Here is a 12,914-nt window from a genome sequence, read left to right as displayed (position 1 = left end):
GGGAACATATGCGAGTAAATTTGACCCATAATGATAATATCAAAATTTTTGAGGATGTTGCGCGGCATTTGGAGTTGAAGGAGGAGCGCCTTGAGGCTGTTAAAACTCCAATTGCCAATGCTGCTGAGTCAAATTTTCGCAGGACATCTGGGTTCAAGCGAAAGAGGACTACTGGGGCTCAAAATCGTAGCGGATCCGTGCCTAAGAACGCGAAGAGCACTAAAAGAAAGAGAAGCAAACGAGGTGGCAAGAAAGACAAGTCAAAGATGACTTGTTTCAACTGTAATCAGCTAGGACACTTCGCTCGTGATTGCACTGAGCTGAAGAAGGTACATCTCTATCCCGATTCTCGCTTTTTTGTTTCTTCTAACACGTTTGTTGCTGAATCTCTCCCTGTGTGGATTGTAGACTCAGGAGCAACAGACCACGTAGCGAGGGATCGGATGGGATTCGTCGAGTACCGTCGTGTGCCTGCTGGGAGCAGAAGAGTATACATGGGGAACGATTCAAGTGTTGATGTGTTAGGCGTTGGCACATACAAGTTGATCATGCAAGGTGGTCGAACTTTATACCTACATGATGTACTCTATGCTCCAGGAATTCGGCGGAACTTGTTTTCTATTCTTGCTATGCTATAGTTAGGCTTTTCTTTTCATTTTGAGAGTGATGTAGTTAAGATTCATCTTGGAACTATTTATTATGGGAGAGGTTTTATGTCAAATGGTTTATGGTTTTGGACATTGATTATAATATTAATAATAGTGATTCTTTTTCCCTGTTATCTTCAATTGAGAATGATCACAATGTTTCAATTAAATGGCATGCACGTCTTGGTCATATTGGGCAGGATAGAATGACTAGATTGGTTAGAGACGGGTTATTGAACTCGCTCACTAAAGTCGACCTACCCACATGTGAACATTGTTTAGCGGGAAAAACGACCCGAAAATCATTTAATAAAGCTTCGAGGGCAGAATTTCCTTTACAATTGATCCATTCCGACATTTGTGGCCAATGATTGTGAGGGCAAGACATGATGCTTTTTACTTTATCACATTTATAGATGACCATACGCGCTTCGATCATGTTTATCTGATCTCCCATAAGTCCGAAGCATTGGATTGTTTTAGACGTTATCTAAATGAGGTTGAGAATCAGTTAAATATGAAAATTAAAATCTTAAGAACTGATCGAGGCCGCGAGTATCTATTTGAACAATTCAAAGAATTGTGTGATGAAAAGAGAATAATCGGACAGCTGACAATTCCTGGCACTCCACAGCAAAATGGTGTAGCGGAGAGAAGAAATCGCACCTTGCTTGACATGGTTAGGTCAATGATGGCGCAAGCAAATTTGCCTATCTCTTTTTGGGGAGACGCATTGTTAACTGCTACCTACATTCTTAATCGTGTACCCTCCAAAATAGTATCTTCCACTCCTTATGAATTATGGATAGGCAGGAAACCAAATTTGGATCACCTGCGCCCTTGGGGTTCGGCAGCTTATGTACACAACACTTCTCACAAGTACGGAAAGTTGGGTCCTAGAGGAAGGAAGTGTATCTTTATAAGATACCCTGATTACTCTAAGGGATATGTGTTCATTGAAAAGAAGCCAGATGGAAGTTTGACTGAGATTGAGTTACGAGATGTTGAATTCCTCGAGGAGGATTTTCCATATAGAAGTGAGGTTCAAAATGAAATTGAGTTCCATGAGATGGATGACTCTGGTATTGGCGCTTATATTCGCTCAGTTGAGGCAGAGGAGGCAACTCCGATACCTCCTGGGGATAGTGGGAGCGACTTACCTTTAGATGTGGAGCCTCAACTTCGTAGAAGCGCACGTGTGGGCATTCCCTGTCGTCGTTTTGAGATTGAGGGCGAAGCTTTCATGGTTGCTGCACATGATGATGATGAGCCTAGATCCTTCCAAGAGGCTCTCTCATTACCTACTCATAAGGAACGGATGGATGCAATGATGGAGGAAATAGAATCGATGAAATCAAATCATGTCTGGTACTTGGTTGACTTGCCACCAGGGCGCAAAACAATCGGGAATAAATGGGTTCTCAAGATTAAGCGCAAGGCAGACGGTTCTATCAATAGGTACAAGGCTCGCCTAGTAGCAAAGGGTTTTACCCAACGAGAATGCGTTGATTACGAAGAAACTTTTTCTCCTGTTGTAAGGTTTGCTTCGATCCGTCTGATCTTGGCCATTGTCGCATATTTGGATTTGGAACTTTACCAAATGGATGTTAAAACTGCATTTCTCAATGGAGAACTGGATGAGGAGATCTATATGGATCAGCCTGCTTGCTTCTCTGTAAAGGGTGAGGAGCATAAAGTTTGTAAGCTCCAACGATCCATTTATGGATTGAAGCAGTCTTCCAGACAGTGGTATATTCGATTTCATCGAGCCATCACTGAAGATGGGTTTACGATGATTGAAGAAGATCATTGTGTGTATGTTAAACGGTCCAAAGGATTTTTTTTAATCCTTTCCTTATATGTTGATGACATCCCATTGGCCGGGAATAATAAGGAGATGATTGTCGTCACTTAGACGTGGTTGTCCTCTAATTTTGAAATGAAGGACATGGGTGAAGCGAATTATGTGCTCGGAGTTAAGATCCTACGAGATCGTTCAAAGAAACTTTTAGGTCTGTCTCAAGAGACTTACCTAAGAAAAGTTTTAGAACGATTTCAGATGCACAATTGCAAACCCATTGACACTCCTATTGCTAAGGGTGAGAGTTTGAACCTTAAATAGTGACCTAAAACTTCTGAAGAGAAGGATAAGATGAATCGTATCCCATATGCTAATGCGGTCGGGAGCCTGATGTATGCTATGATGTGTACTCGGCCTGATATATGCTATACCGTGGGCCTGGTTTGTCACGTCCCGCTATCGCCAATTTGGTCGATCCGGGCCCGTACACAGACGCCGAACGGACAGAACCTCCTCTGTCCGCCCAAGGCTCAACAACAACGAGTACATGTATAAAGAAATAAATAATTCCTAGGATAACATTTCAATATACATGGCTTGCACGAGGGCAAGCAACAATCACAAGTAATAGTAAGCTAGCTATACTGAAAATTCACTGTAATTTAAAACTTTTAACCTGAACTGTATAAATGAAACATTTAGTTATTTACATGCTTTATAATACATTCATTTACATGTCTCTGTACATCAAAATAGATGATACATGAACTCAAAATGGTAACTGCTAAAACTCTGGTGTCAGCTAGCTAAGCTGTAGGGCCCTTGCCATGATCCTCGGCCACAACACTCGCACTGGAACCTGTATGGTTAGTGGTGTTAGAACTACAAATAAGTTTCCAGTGGGTTTGGCCGCCGACCTCGCCGACTTACCCACTAGGTCTATTCAGGCATATGCAGGCAAAAGAAGTAAACAGACAGTAACCAACTATAACATGTAACTACTACAATACCTGTACAAAGCTGAAAGAAAGCAATATATGAAAACTGTAAATATGCATGCATGCTTTTAATAAACATTACCCAATCATCTTGGTTAACCGTTTGGTTAACTACAACTCACTACCAAATCCCTAGTATCGGGGAGAATTCCGCTACAACCCGACGGGACCGTCTGCTGGACAAGTACGTTAGTCCATGGGCAAGTACGTTAGCCCAACAAGTGACAACTCCGGAGTGCACTGCTTGGGTGGAGCGATCACCGCCAAGCCAAAAACAGACTATGTGAGTAAGATCTAATCCTCCTTTAGAGGATTCAATAACTGGTCATGCCACAACTTAACTCTAACTAGCTCTTTATACTAGTTTCACAATTTTATTGCTCGATGCTAACCAAATCTCTAGTTAGAATGTCACCAAGTTCACTATTGTTATAGTCCATGCATTCATAGGGTTCTATATCCACATTCTAAGGTTCACAAGTTCTTACTGTTGATAGTAATTCACATTTTCACTCGCACAATGCCAAACACCCTATAATGCATGACTACAAATATAAATATGCTCAATGAATAATCATAGACATAAAAGGTGATTCAAAGATTTCGGATAGCACCACCCACCTGTAGTGGTGTCAATCAACTCAGATCAAAGTCTCGGAATGCATCGACAACTATCTCTCGCGACTCAGTGCAAATAGAGCTAGAACAGTCTCTACCGTAATTCGCGTGTCGTCGACCTGTCGGAAAGTCAATTTAGACTTTCGAGCATATCTAACTTTCATTTATAAAAGAATAAAAGAGATTAAACTAGGGTTATATTTACATTTTAACAAAACTTGCATTGTACCTCAGTGTGTGTGTATAATGGTAATATACATTTACACATAGTCCATTCTATAAGCTTGATAGTAATTAGAAGCTTTAATAACCTTCCAATTTCATTTCTCCACAACAATTCCTCTTATACTGATTCCAAATTGAACTATCTCAATTTAGTTTTCTATATTAACCGTCTATTCACAAACACCTATATGTACATATACACATACTATAGGTAATGTGAAATAGCTTAATAGAGTTCAATTCGGAATCCATCAATGCAGTTTTCACTTTCCCATTGGCTCAAACACCCATAGAGTTCCTAATTAGCATCCTACATAATAATTAAACAACTCTCAATCAAGACATAATCAGACTTACCTCACTTCAATGCTCAATTGACTTATTTTCAGCTTGTAGTAAGATCTGCACCATGCTGAAATTTCAGCGCTAATACTTCCCTTTGTGCAGCCACTACAAGCATAGAACACTTAATTCTATTATATATAATTCCCCTAGAGCAACTAATACTCATTGACCCTGAAATCACATTAATCTCACCTGAGTTTAAAGCTCTATCAAGTTCTATTTCAGCTCCAATAAGCAAGAATTGTATGCTGAAATTCTGCACTTCACATTCTTTTCACAGCACACTTCTTAGCTGAAAATCCCGATCAGCCCCAATTAGATCTTTTCTAATGCAATTAACTCAATACTAATTAATTAGTAACTAAGTTTAACTTAATTAAAAGCTGTATCGAGTTACTCACTGCTTCAAATAGCCCAATCCTCCAATTCGGCAGCTCCAACTAGTAGGAAATTCCTTCACAGCAGGAATTTCAGCATTTTGCTTTCTTTCTCTTTTATAATTCCTGCAGCAGTGAATAACCAATTCCCACTACTAATAATTCTTAGTAGAGTAATCAATACAACTGTTTTTACTCAAATCAGGGGAGAAGTATTCGCTTACCTAATTCGTAGTTCATTCCAATCCTTCTCAGCTTGGAACAACAAGGACCCTCAATTCCACCAAGCCTTTTTCTCCTCACAGCTCAATACACCAAACACTCCATCTCCTTCATGACTTAATTAACCTGCATAATATAATTTTAATCCCTTATGCAGCTATAATCAATCTTAATTGGGATTTAATTTACATACCCCCAAATCGAAGCTCCTTCTTCCAGATTTCTTCAGTTCGGACCAGCAGGGGCTTCAACTTCACCACTTCTTCTATTTTTGGCAGCCAATACTTAATCATTTAACTCTTTTCTAAACTAACCAATTCGATTTTAATTCAATATGGCATCAACTTACCTTAATCTAGGATCTTATCAAGTTGATCTCAGCACCAACAACACCAACAGCATCATCTCCCATCTCGATTACCTCTCGCAGCTCAGCACAGGGGAGAATCCAACTCTATCAAACTTTTTCTCCCTAAACTTGTTCTTAGGGCTGAGAGAAAAGAGCGGAAGAAGTTGGATGTAATCAAGTTGATGAAGGGGTTACCTAGCACGTGTACAACTTCCACTCAGCTGGGGTTAAGTGATAAGCTCAGAAAACTGCATCTTAACCCCTTAAACTTGCAAAAATGCATTGCAGCTTGCAGGTTTACAATTCAGTCCCTGCAGGTTCGCAGTTTAGTCCTTGCACTAACAACAAGCTTGCAGCAGCAAATTTAAAGCCTTTTTGCGCGTCTAGTTCACTTCGAACACTCCTAATCACTTCCAATTCACGCCAAATAACCTCTACAAGTTGCCAAATTAATTTGGAAGCAATTAATTTTTATTTTGGCATTATTGTGATCAATTTAATCACAATTAGCTTCTAATCCAATTTCAGCCTATTACAAACAATTAGCTTCTAATCCAATTTCAGCCTATTACATGATTAGCCGTTTTCAGTCCAATCCGGGATTGGACCACTGGAAGGCTGTTAAAAGAATACTTCGTTACCTCAGAGGTACGATAGATTATGTGCTGAGCTATCAAGGTACGGATTTACGTCTCATTGGTTATAGTGATGCGGATTGGGCTGGTGACCTAGATGAGCGTAAGTCAACCTCAGGATATGCATTCTTACTTGACAATGACGCCATAACTTGGAGTAGTAAGAAACAGACCTGCACAGCTCTTTCCACCATGGAGGCGGAGTTCGTAGCGTGTTCTGCAGCAGCTCAGGAAGCTATCTGGTTGAGGAGGTTCCTTCGAAATATTGGGATTGTTGCTTGTACTTCCGTTCCTGTGATGATCTATTGTGACAGTATGGCAGCGATTGCATACACGAAGGACCCGAAATATCATGGCAAGACAAAGCACATCGACTTAAAGTATCACTTTGTTCGTGAGGCAGTGGCGCAGAAGGAAATAATCCTGGAACACATCTCTACAAGTCGCATGGTGGCAAATCCTCTAACTAAGCCTATTGTTAGAGAATCTTTTTTGGCTCATGTTAAAGCTCTTGGACTCCGTAGGATTTGATTGTGTAGACAGTCGATTATTTTTTGGACTTTTCTTTTGTAATTTCTTGGTCATTTAATTACAAATTATTATTTTGGCAAAGATTTTTTGTGAGATTAGTACATATGCATATATTTCCTATATCATTATTAAACTGATTGATAGTATGTCACAGGCTGATTGGCCCTCTCATGCGGGCAATCATTCGTTTCGACGCTGTAGAGAGCGAGCGAAAATTGAGGCATTAATGGAAGCCGCCTTGGTTGGCACCAAGATGAGGTCATTAATGAGACCGTATGTGAATAGTCCCACGATTCGTATGGCCTGTATATTAAGAGCCAGATGTGAGATCACCGTTTGACGCTTGAGATAGCGAGCAAATGGAGAGCTCAGGCTAGACACTCCTGGAGTGACTGAGCTAAGATCCGTATGACATTGAGAAAGACATACACTTATTGGGATTCTCTGTCATAGCATGTATTTCATACTACATGTGCTGGGCGACTAAATAAAGAAGATGAGTGAATGGATCCCTGCTTCCTCATCGTGTGAGTTCTTACGGACATTATTTTGAGACGATGTCCCATATATGTTAGATGCCCTTAGTGACTTTTGACTATGTCATTAAGTGAAAGAATTGATGTTGCTACTTTGGCATGTTACCTACGGCTATGAGTGATGCGGCTTTACGGGGCATTGCTGGGAAAGCAATCAGTTCTCAACTCAGTGGCATGAGGGCTCAAGGAAGACTAGTTGAATTACATTAAAACACTTTGACTCATTGTCGACAGGTTGTATCGCTTCAGTATAGCGAAACAATCATGAGTATAGTGTCATAATGTGCGCAATTGCGGTTAGCATGGCTCTTTGAGGGATTAGAGATGCTGAACCTGATGTAATTCAATGGTGTAGGGCATCACGAGTCTAATATTTTTTTTTCTTTTTGAAGGTTGATGTCTCTATGCTGGCCGGATGCGGTTTCTAGTATAGAGCTCCCAAAATGCAGGTTGACTCGGCGGTCGCATTGATCATTTTCCTGTATGAATAGAATTAATAGTGGTGTGATGTTGAGAAAGTGGTTACGATGGCATCGATCCCGTCATGTGCGAGTGGGAGATGTTGGCATTCGGTTAAATCGAATCGGGTACGCCCATAAGCGGGTTCGATCCGACGGATATTATGTTATCTAATTGGATTGGGATTAATCTCGCTTTCAAATTGGAAAGCTAGTTAGAGATAAATCCTAGTCATATTAGGATAACAATTAATAACCAATTTGGCCTTATCTCTAACGCTATTAGGATTTTGGAATCCCTATAAATATACGGGCGATCCCACATAGAACGATGAGCGGAAAAAGAAAAGAGAATAAGAAAACGAAAGAGAGAAACCACATCCTCCATCAACCTATTATTCTAAGAGGGACTTGAACGGTGGATTTGTGATCGTGCTCATTTGTAGTTCGATCCATCACGAGTTCGGAACGTGAGAAGATTTAATCTAGGACGATCAAAGGACACGTGAATCAACCTTGACGATCCGGGTTCATCGCATTGTAACGCGAGTCGCTTCCGCAAAAAGGTACGAACGAATACTTCCGTTGATTTCTACAATACTGAACTTCTATAATTATGAAGTTTTGGTGGGAACTAGCGTAAAAAGCTATTAGAGTAGTTCCGGTGAAGTTTGGGTAGCATTCGAGTGTTTTCGGCGCAAACTGGGCGAAAATGGGATCCAAAGGCTAAAATTTGTCTATGTTGCAGATTTTATATTGAGTACCGGTACTGGAATCTGAGTACCGGTACGCAATACAAAATAAGGAATTCGAGCTCTCGAGTTTTGAGGTACTGGAAATTGGGTACCAGTACTGTCACGCCCCGCGACCACTAATTTGGTCAATTCGGGTACGTCGAACAGACGCCGAACGGACAGAACCTCTCCTGTCCGCCCAAGGCTAAACAACACAATCATGTATATCAAGTTGCCCAGGTAAACTAAAACAATATACATGAAGCACCACAAGTGCTATACAAGCGAGAGCAAGAATCACAAGTAGATATACAAGNCAAGTTGCCCAGGTAAACTAAAACAATATACATGAAGCACCACAAGTGCTATACAAGCGAGAGCAAGAATCACAAGTAGATATACAAGTGAACAATAGAGAATTATCTAGCTATTACACTTTATTACAACATATACATCGAGTTTACAATTTTACATCTCCAAAATGTATACCTGTCATCCACAACTCTCCAAAATACATATACAACAAGATCTCACATCTATACAGGGTGTACTAATGCATAAAGGAAAGCTATCTAGCTACTAGGGCGCTATGCCCTTACCGCGGTCCTCGCCCGGTCCGCTCGTACTCGGCCCTGCAACAAAGTGGGGTGAGAACTATATAAATATAGTTTTCAGTGGGTTCGGCCGCCGACTCTGCCGATCTTCCTACTAGGTCTAAGTAGGTATAAGTAGACAGATAGATAGATATGAAAATGAGCTGCTACATAGTAACAAAACCTACAACATGCTACTATGCCTCAACAAGCAGAATGAATGCATGAACATAGATATGTACTCTACTAACATGAAAACTATGTCTCAATCTGCATACTATACAAGATATAAAGAAGATATCTACATAGTAATGAAACCTACTATCAAGTACTATGTTTCATGTCCAATCTCATCTCAGCTAACCAAAAGGTTATGCCCAAACTCACATCTCAAATCTCGCTGGTGAATAGACTCTACGCTACAAACACCCGAGACCGCCTGCTGGGTAATCGTGTTACCCAAACGCGACATCTACTTCGAAGCTCACTATTTGGGGTGGAGCAACCACGCCAAGGTTATATAGACTATGTGAGTACGATCTAATACTCTCTGTAACATACCAGATTTTGGTATAAAAATAAAAAATAAATAAAAATAGTGTGGAAAACTATTTTTATTAGATTTATAGAGGTAAAACATAAGTCAGAGGTGACTTGTGCTGAAATCGGAATTAAAACAGAAGATTTAGAATTTTCTGTTGGAAACGGGGCAGATAAATTAGCAAAAAATGCATAGTCTCAGAAAATTATGAAAATTGGCAGAGATGTCAGAAATATTTTTATAAGGCTAGATTTAAGGTTTCATATTTTTCTGACACCCATAGAGTGAGAAATAAAATCCGAAAGCTATCTGATAAAGATTGCAGTTCGGTACAGTTTTCAGTGACCAAACGGGGTCGAAACTGAACCAGTGATCGTCAGCTTGTTAAGTTAAGTAAAACCGAACATGACTGTCAAGTTTGAGCTCAAACGGACATTCAGGGAGCTCCGGCGAAAGTTATCAGATTTTAAGCTGCCTGGAGGTGAATAGTGTTGGGGTGTAATTAAATAGAAGCATGATGCTTCTTCTTCCTCCTTCAGCCGTGCACACCCACACACACCTCACGCACACATGGAGAGAGGAGAGAAACTCTCCTTTCTCTCTCTAGAGATCTCTCTCATTTCTCTATATCTCTCGCTCAAATTCGCGGGGTTGGTGGAGAATATGCTTGCGAACGCGTTGGAGGCGACGGATTGAGCTTTCGTGCGCCCGTTGGAGCGGTGTGTTGTCGTCGCGGCGTTCACATTGAGGTAAGCTTTTAGGATTTGGCTTAATCCTTAGTTTTAAGTGTTCTAATAGCCTCTAATGAGCATTCTAAACATGTTTGCTCCATTTGATTTGGATTATTTAGAGGTTAATTCATATTAGGGCTCCAAAATGCAAACTTTCAAAATATGAGGGTTTGATCTCATTTGACCCTTCGTAAACCTAATTGCTAGGTAACGAAACGCGTTGGCGAAGACGGTTCGGCAATCCGACGAGCCGTTACAAAGTTATTAAAGAAATGGACGTTTAGGCTTCGGGTCCGCCGGGAGGGCCGAGGCGATATCGTAAATTCATGAAAATGGATTTGAAGCATCGTGGCACATAACCGAAGACCTTTAATTTTCGGATCGTGAATTGGAGGCCGTTCGGGTGGTCGCGTGAGAGATCGGGCCAAACCGGGTGCCGGGTGCCGCGGGCGGCCGATTGCAAGTGTCGACAAGCAATCGGAATGCGAAATGAGGTGGGTTGTGCTTACCGAAGCGACTAGGTCGCCCTTTATGTCTAAGAAATGAGATTTCATATTGATGCATGTTGACATATAATGTGAAATGCTAGAGGAATGCATTTGACATAATGTAAGAATGTGAAAAGAATGCATGTTAACATATTATAGAAATGCTAGATAAATGCATGTGATTAATGCTTTGAATGCATAAGATAAAGGGCATATGAATGTTAACATTATAAGAACATGATAAGAGGAATGCATGATGACTTAGTGTAAATAGTGCTAGATGAATGCATTGAGTAATGTTAAAGTTTACATGATAAGCATGCATGGGGATAATGCTAAGTAATGGTATGATAAGCATGATGTAGAAATAATAAATGCAAGCATGTGGCTAATGCTAAGATATACTTGATGATCATGTTGTAGAGATACTAATGTTAAGAAATGGAAATGTGCATATGGACAATCTATATACATTAGATCGAGTGGCATTAAACCTAGAGTCATGGACATAGGTTGGACATGGAGGATATGAATCTAGTGCCAAAGAACATAGGTTGGACATCAAGTGGCATTAAACCTAGTGTATTGAACATAGGTTGAACAAGTATAGTGTGAACCTAGTGTCATGAACCTAGCAAACACTTGTGGCATTGAGCATATATATTTGTATCATTCATACATAATAGGGCTAAGTACATGTGAACCTTGGTTACTTTCAATGACATGTTTCTAACGTAGTTGAACATAGAGAAAGGTAGAACCATAATGGACATGTATGTTAGAACCCTATTATTGTGTGAATGTGAGAGTTGGACTTGGACATTAGTAAACAAAGGCAACATTGACAATAGAGACATTGATATGCATAGAGGATATAGTTGTTAAACATAGTTTAACCAAGAGTGGCATTGGACCATTTGACATAGAGTAGCATGATTAAATAGGTAGAAACCTATTGTGACATTGGCATTGTGACTAGTGGCTATGAATCCTCAAGTTGAGGATTGATCGATACTCACGATAAGTCTTGGCTTGAGGGAGGTAGCTCCCCCTCGGGCGGTGCGCTCCGGAGTTGGTCACCACTGGGCGTGGTAAAGTCCCCCCAGAAGACGGTCCCTAGGGAGGTTCGAGTCCCCCGTTATTAAGGGATTTTGGGTTGTGAGTCATTGGGGTTAACATGGTTAACCGGTAAGATTGGGTCAAAGCCAAGTGAATGTATAGCATTATGTGTTACGGGTTTGGTATCCCAGTTGAGAGGATTTAGGGCTGAGGTGTATGTGAGACGTCCATCACCTCGAGCCTAGTTTTGGTGCGGTATTCCGCAGTTGATTGACTCGAGACCGAGTCGGGTGGTTAGCTTGGCTAGGGTAGAGGAAAACCTTAGGAGCAAATAACCAATGATGTAAAGTGATAAGATGTATAAATTATGAAAAAGCTATGGATAGCATGATACAAAGTAAAATCATTTATTCTACTTGTATAGTTGCATGATTCGCATATAGCATGGCATTATTGCATTCGTGAGGCAAAGCATGGTTTTATTAGTTGCATAATAAAGATATATATCTATCTGTTTATTGAACTAACTTGCAGTTGCCTCCCTTGGACCTATTGGTCGAGCTTTTCCCTTGGGTGGCCGTACCCACTGGGAACCATGGAGTTGGTTCTCACCCCACGTGGTTTTGGGGTGTTTACAGGTTCACACGTGAGCGGCGCGGCGGCGCGAAGCGAGGGCGTAGCTCCATAGTTAGCGCCTTACCACCGAGACCAGAGATAGCGGTACCCTGAGTCGGCCTTTACTTAGGGATGTAAGAAAAAAAAAGGAATAAGATTGTAATAATCATGTTAAATCGGATTGTATTTGGAAGTTAAATGTAATAAGTATTTGGGATGTAAAATGTATGAATGTGAATGCATGTAATAACATAGGATGTGTTATGTTGTTTGATACCTTCCATTATGCAATCTTGATTGAAATGTGTTCCTGGTTGGAACTCATTGTACTTGTATTGATTGCTATGCCTTGAACGTACAGGGGAGACTCTGTCCGCAGTACAGGGGAAACCCTGTCCGTTCGGCGATCTG

At 40.7% G+C, this 12,914-nt stretch overlaps 1 long non-coding RNA gene across 3 annotated transcripts; it reads right to left on the bottom strand.

Moving 5' to 3' along the window:
- LOC109719125 lies at window positions 4,677-5,755 on the bottom strand. Of its 3 annotated transcripts, none has more exons than XR_002218620.1 (6): window positions 5,583-5,755; window positions 5,427-5,498; window positions 5,236-5,359; window positions 5,036-5,166; window positions 4,827-4,926; window positions 4,677-4,739 (listed from the first exon to the last, which is right to left on the bottom strand). It is a non-coding gene; the product is annotated as an uncharacterized LOC109719125 (long non-coding RNA). The 3 variants fall into 3 exon arrangements; XR_002218618.1 differs by having other exon boundaries at window positions 5,036-5,163; XR_002218619.1 differs by having other exon boundaries at window positions 5,036-5,137.

Source organism: Ananas comosus, linkage group 13, assembly GCF_001540865.1.
Source record: "Ananas comosus cultivar F153 linkage group 13, ASM154086v1, whole genome shotgun sequence".
Classification (NCBI taxonomy): Eukaryota; Viridiplantae; Streptophyta; class Magnoliopsida; order Poales; family Bromeliaceae; genus Ananas; species Ananas comosus.
This window is presented reverse-complemented; position numbering and strand designations above follow the sequence as displayed.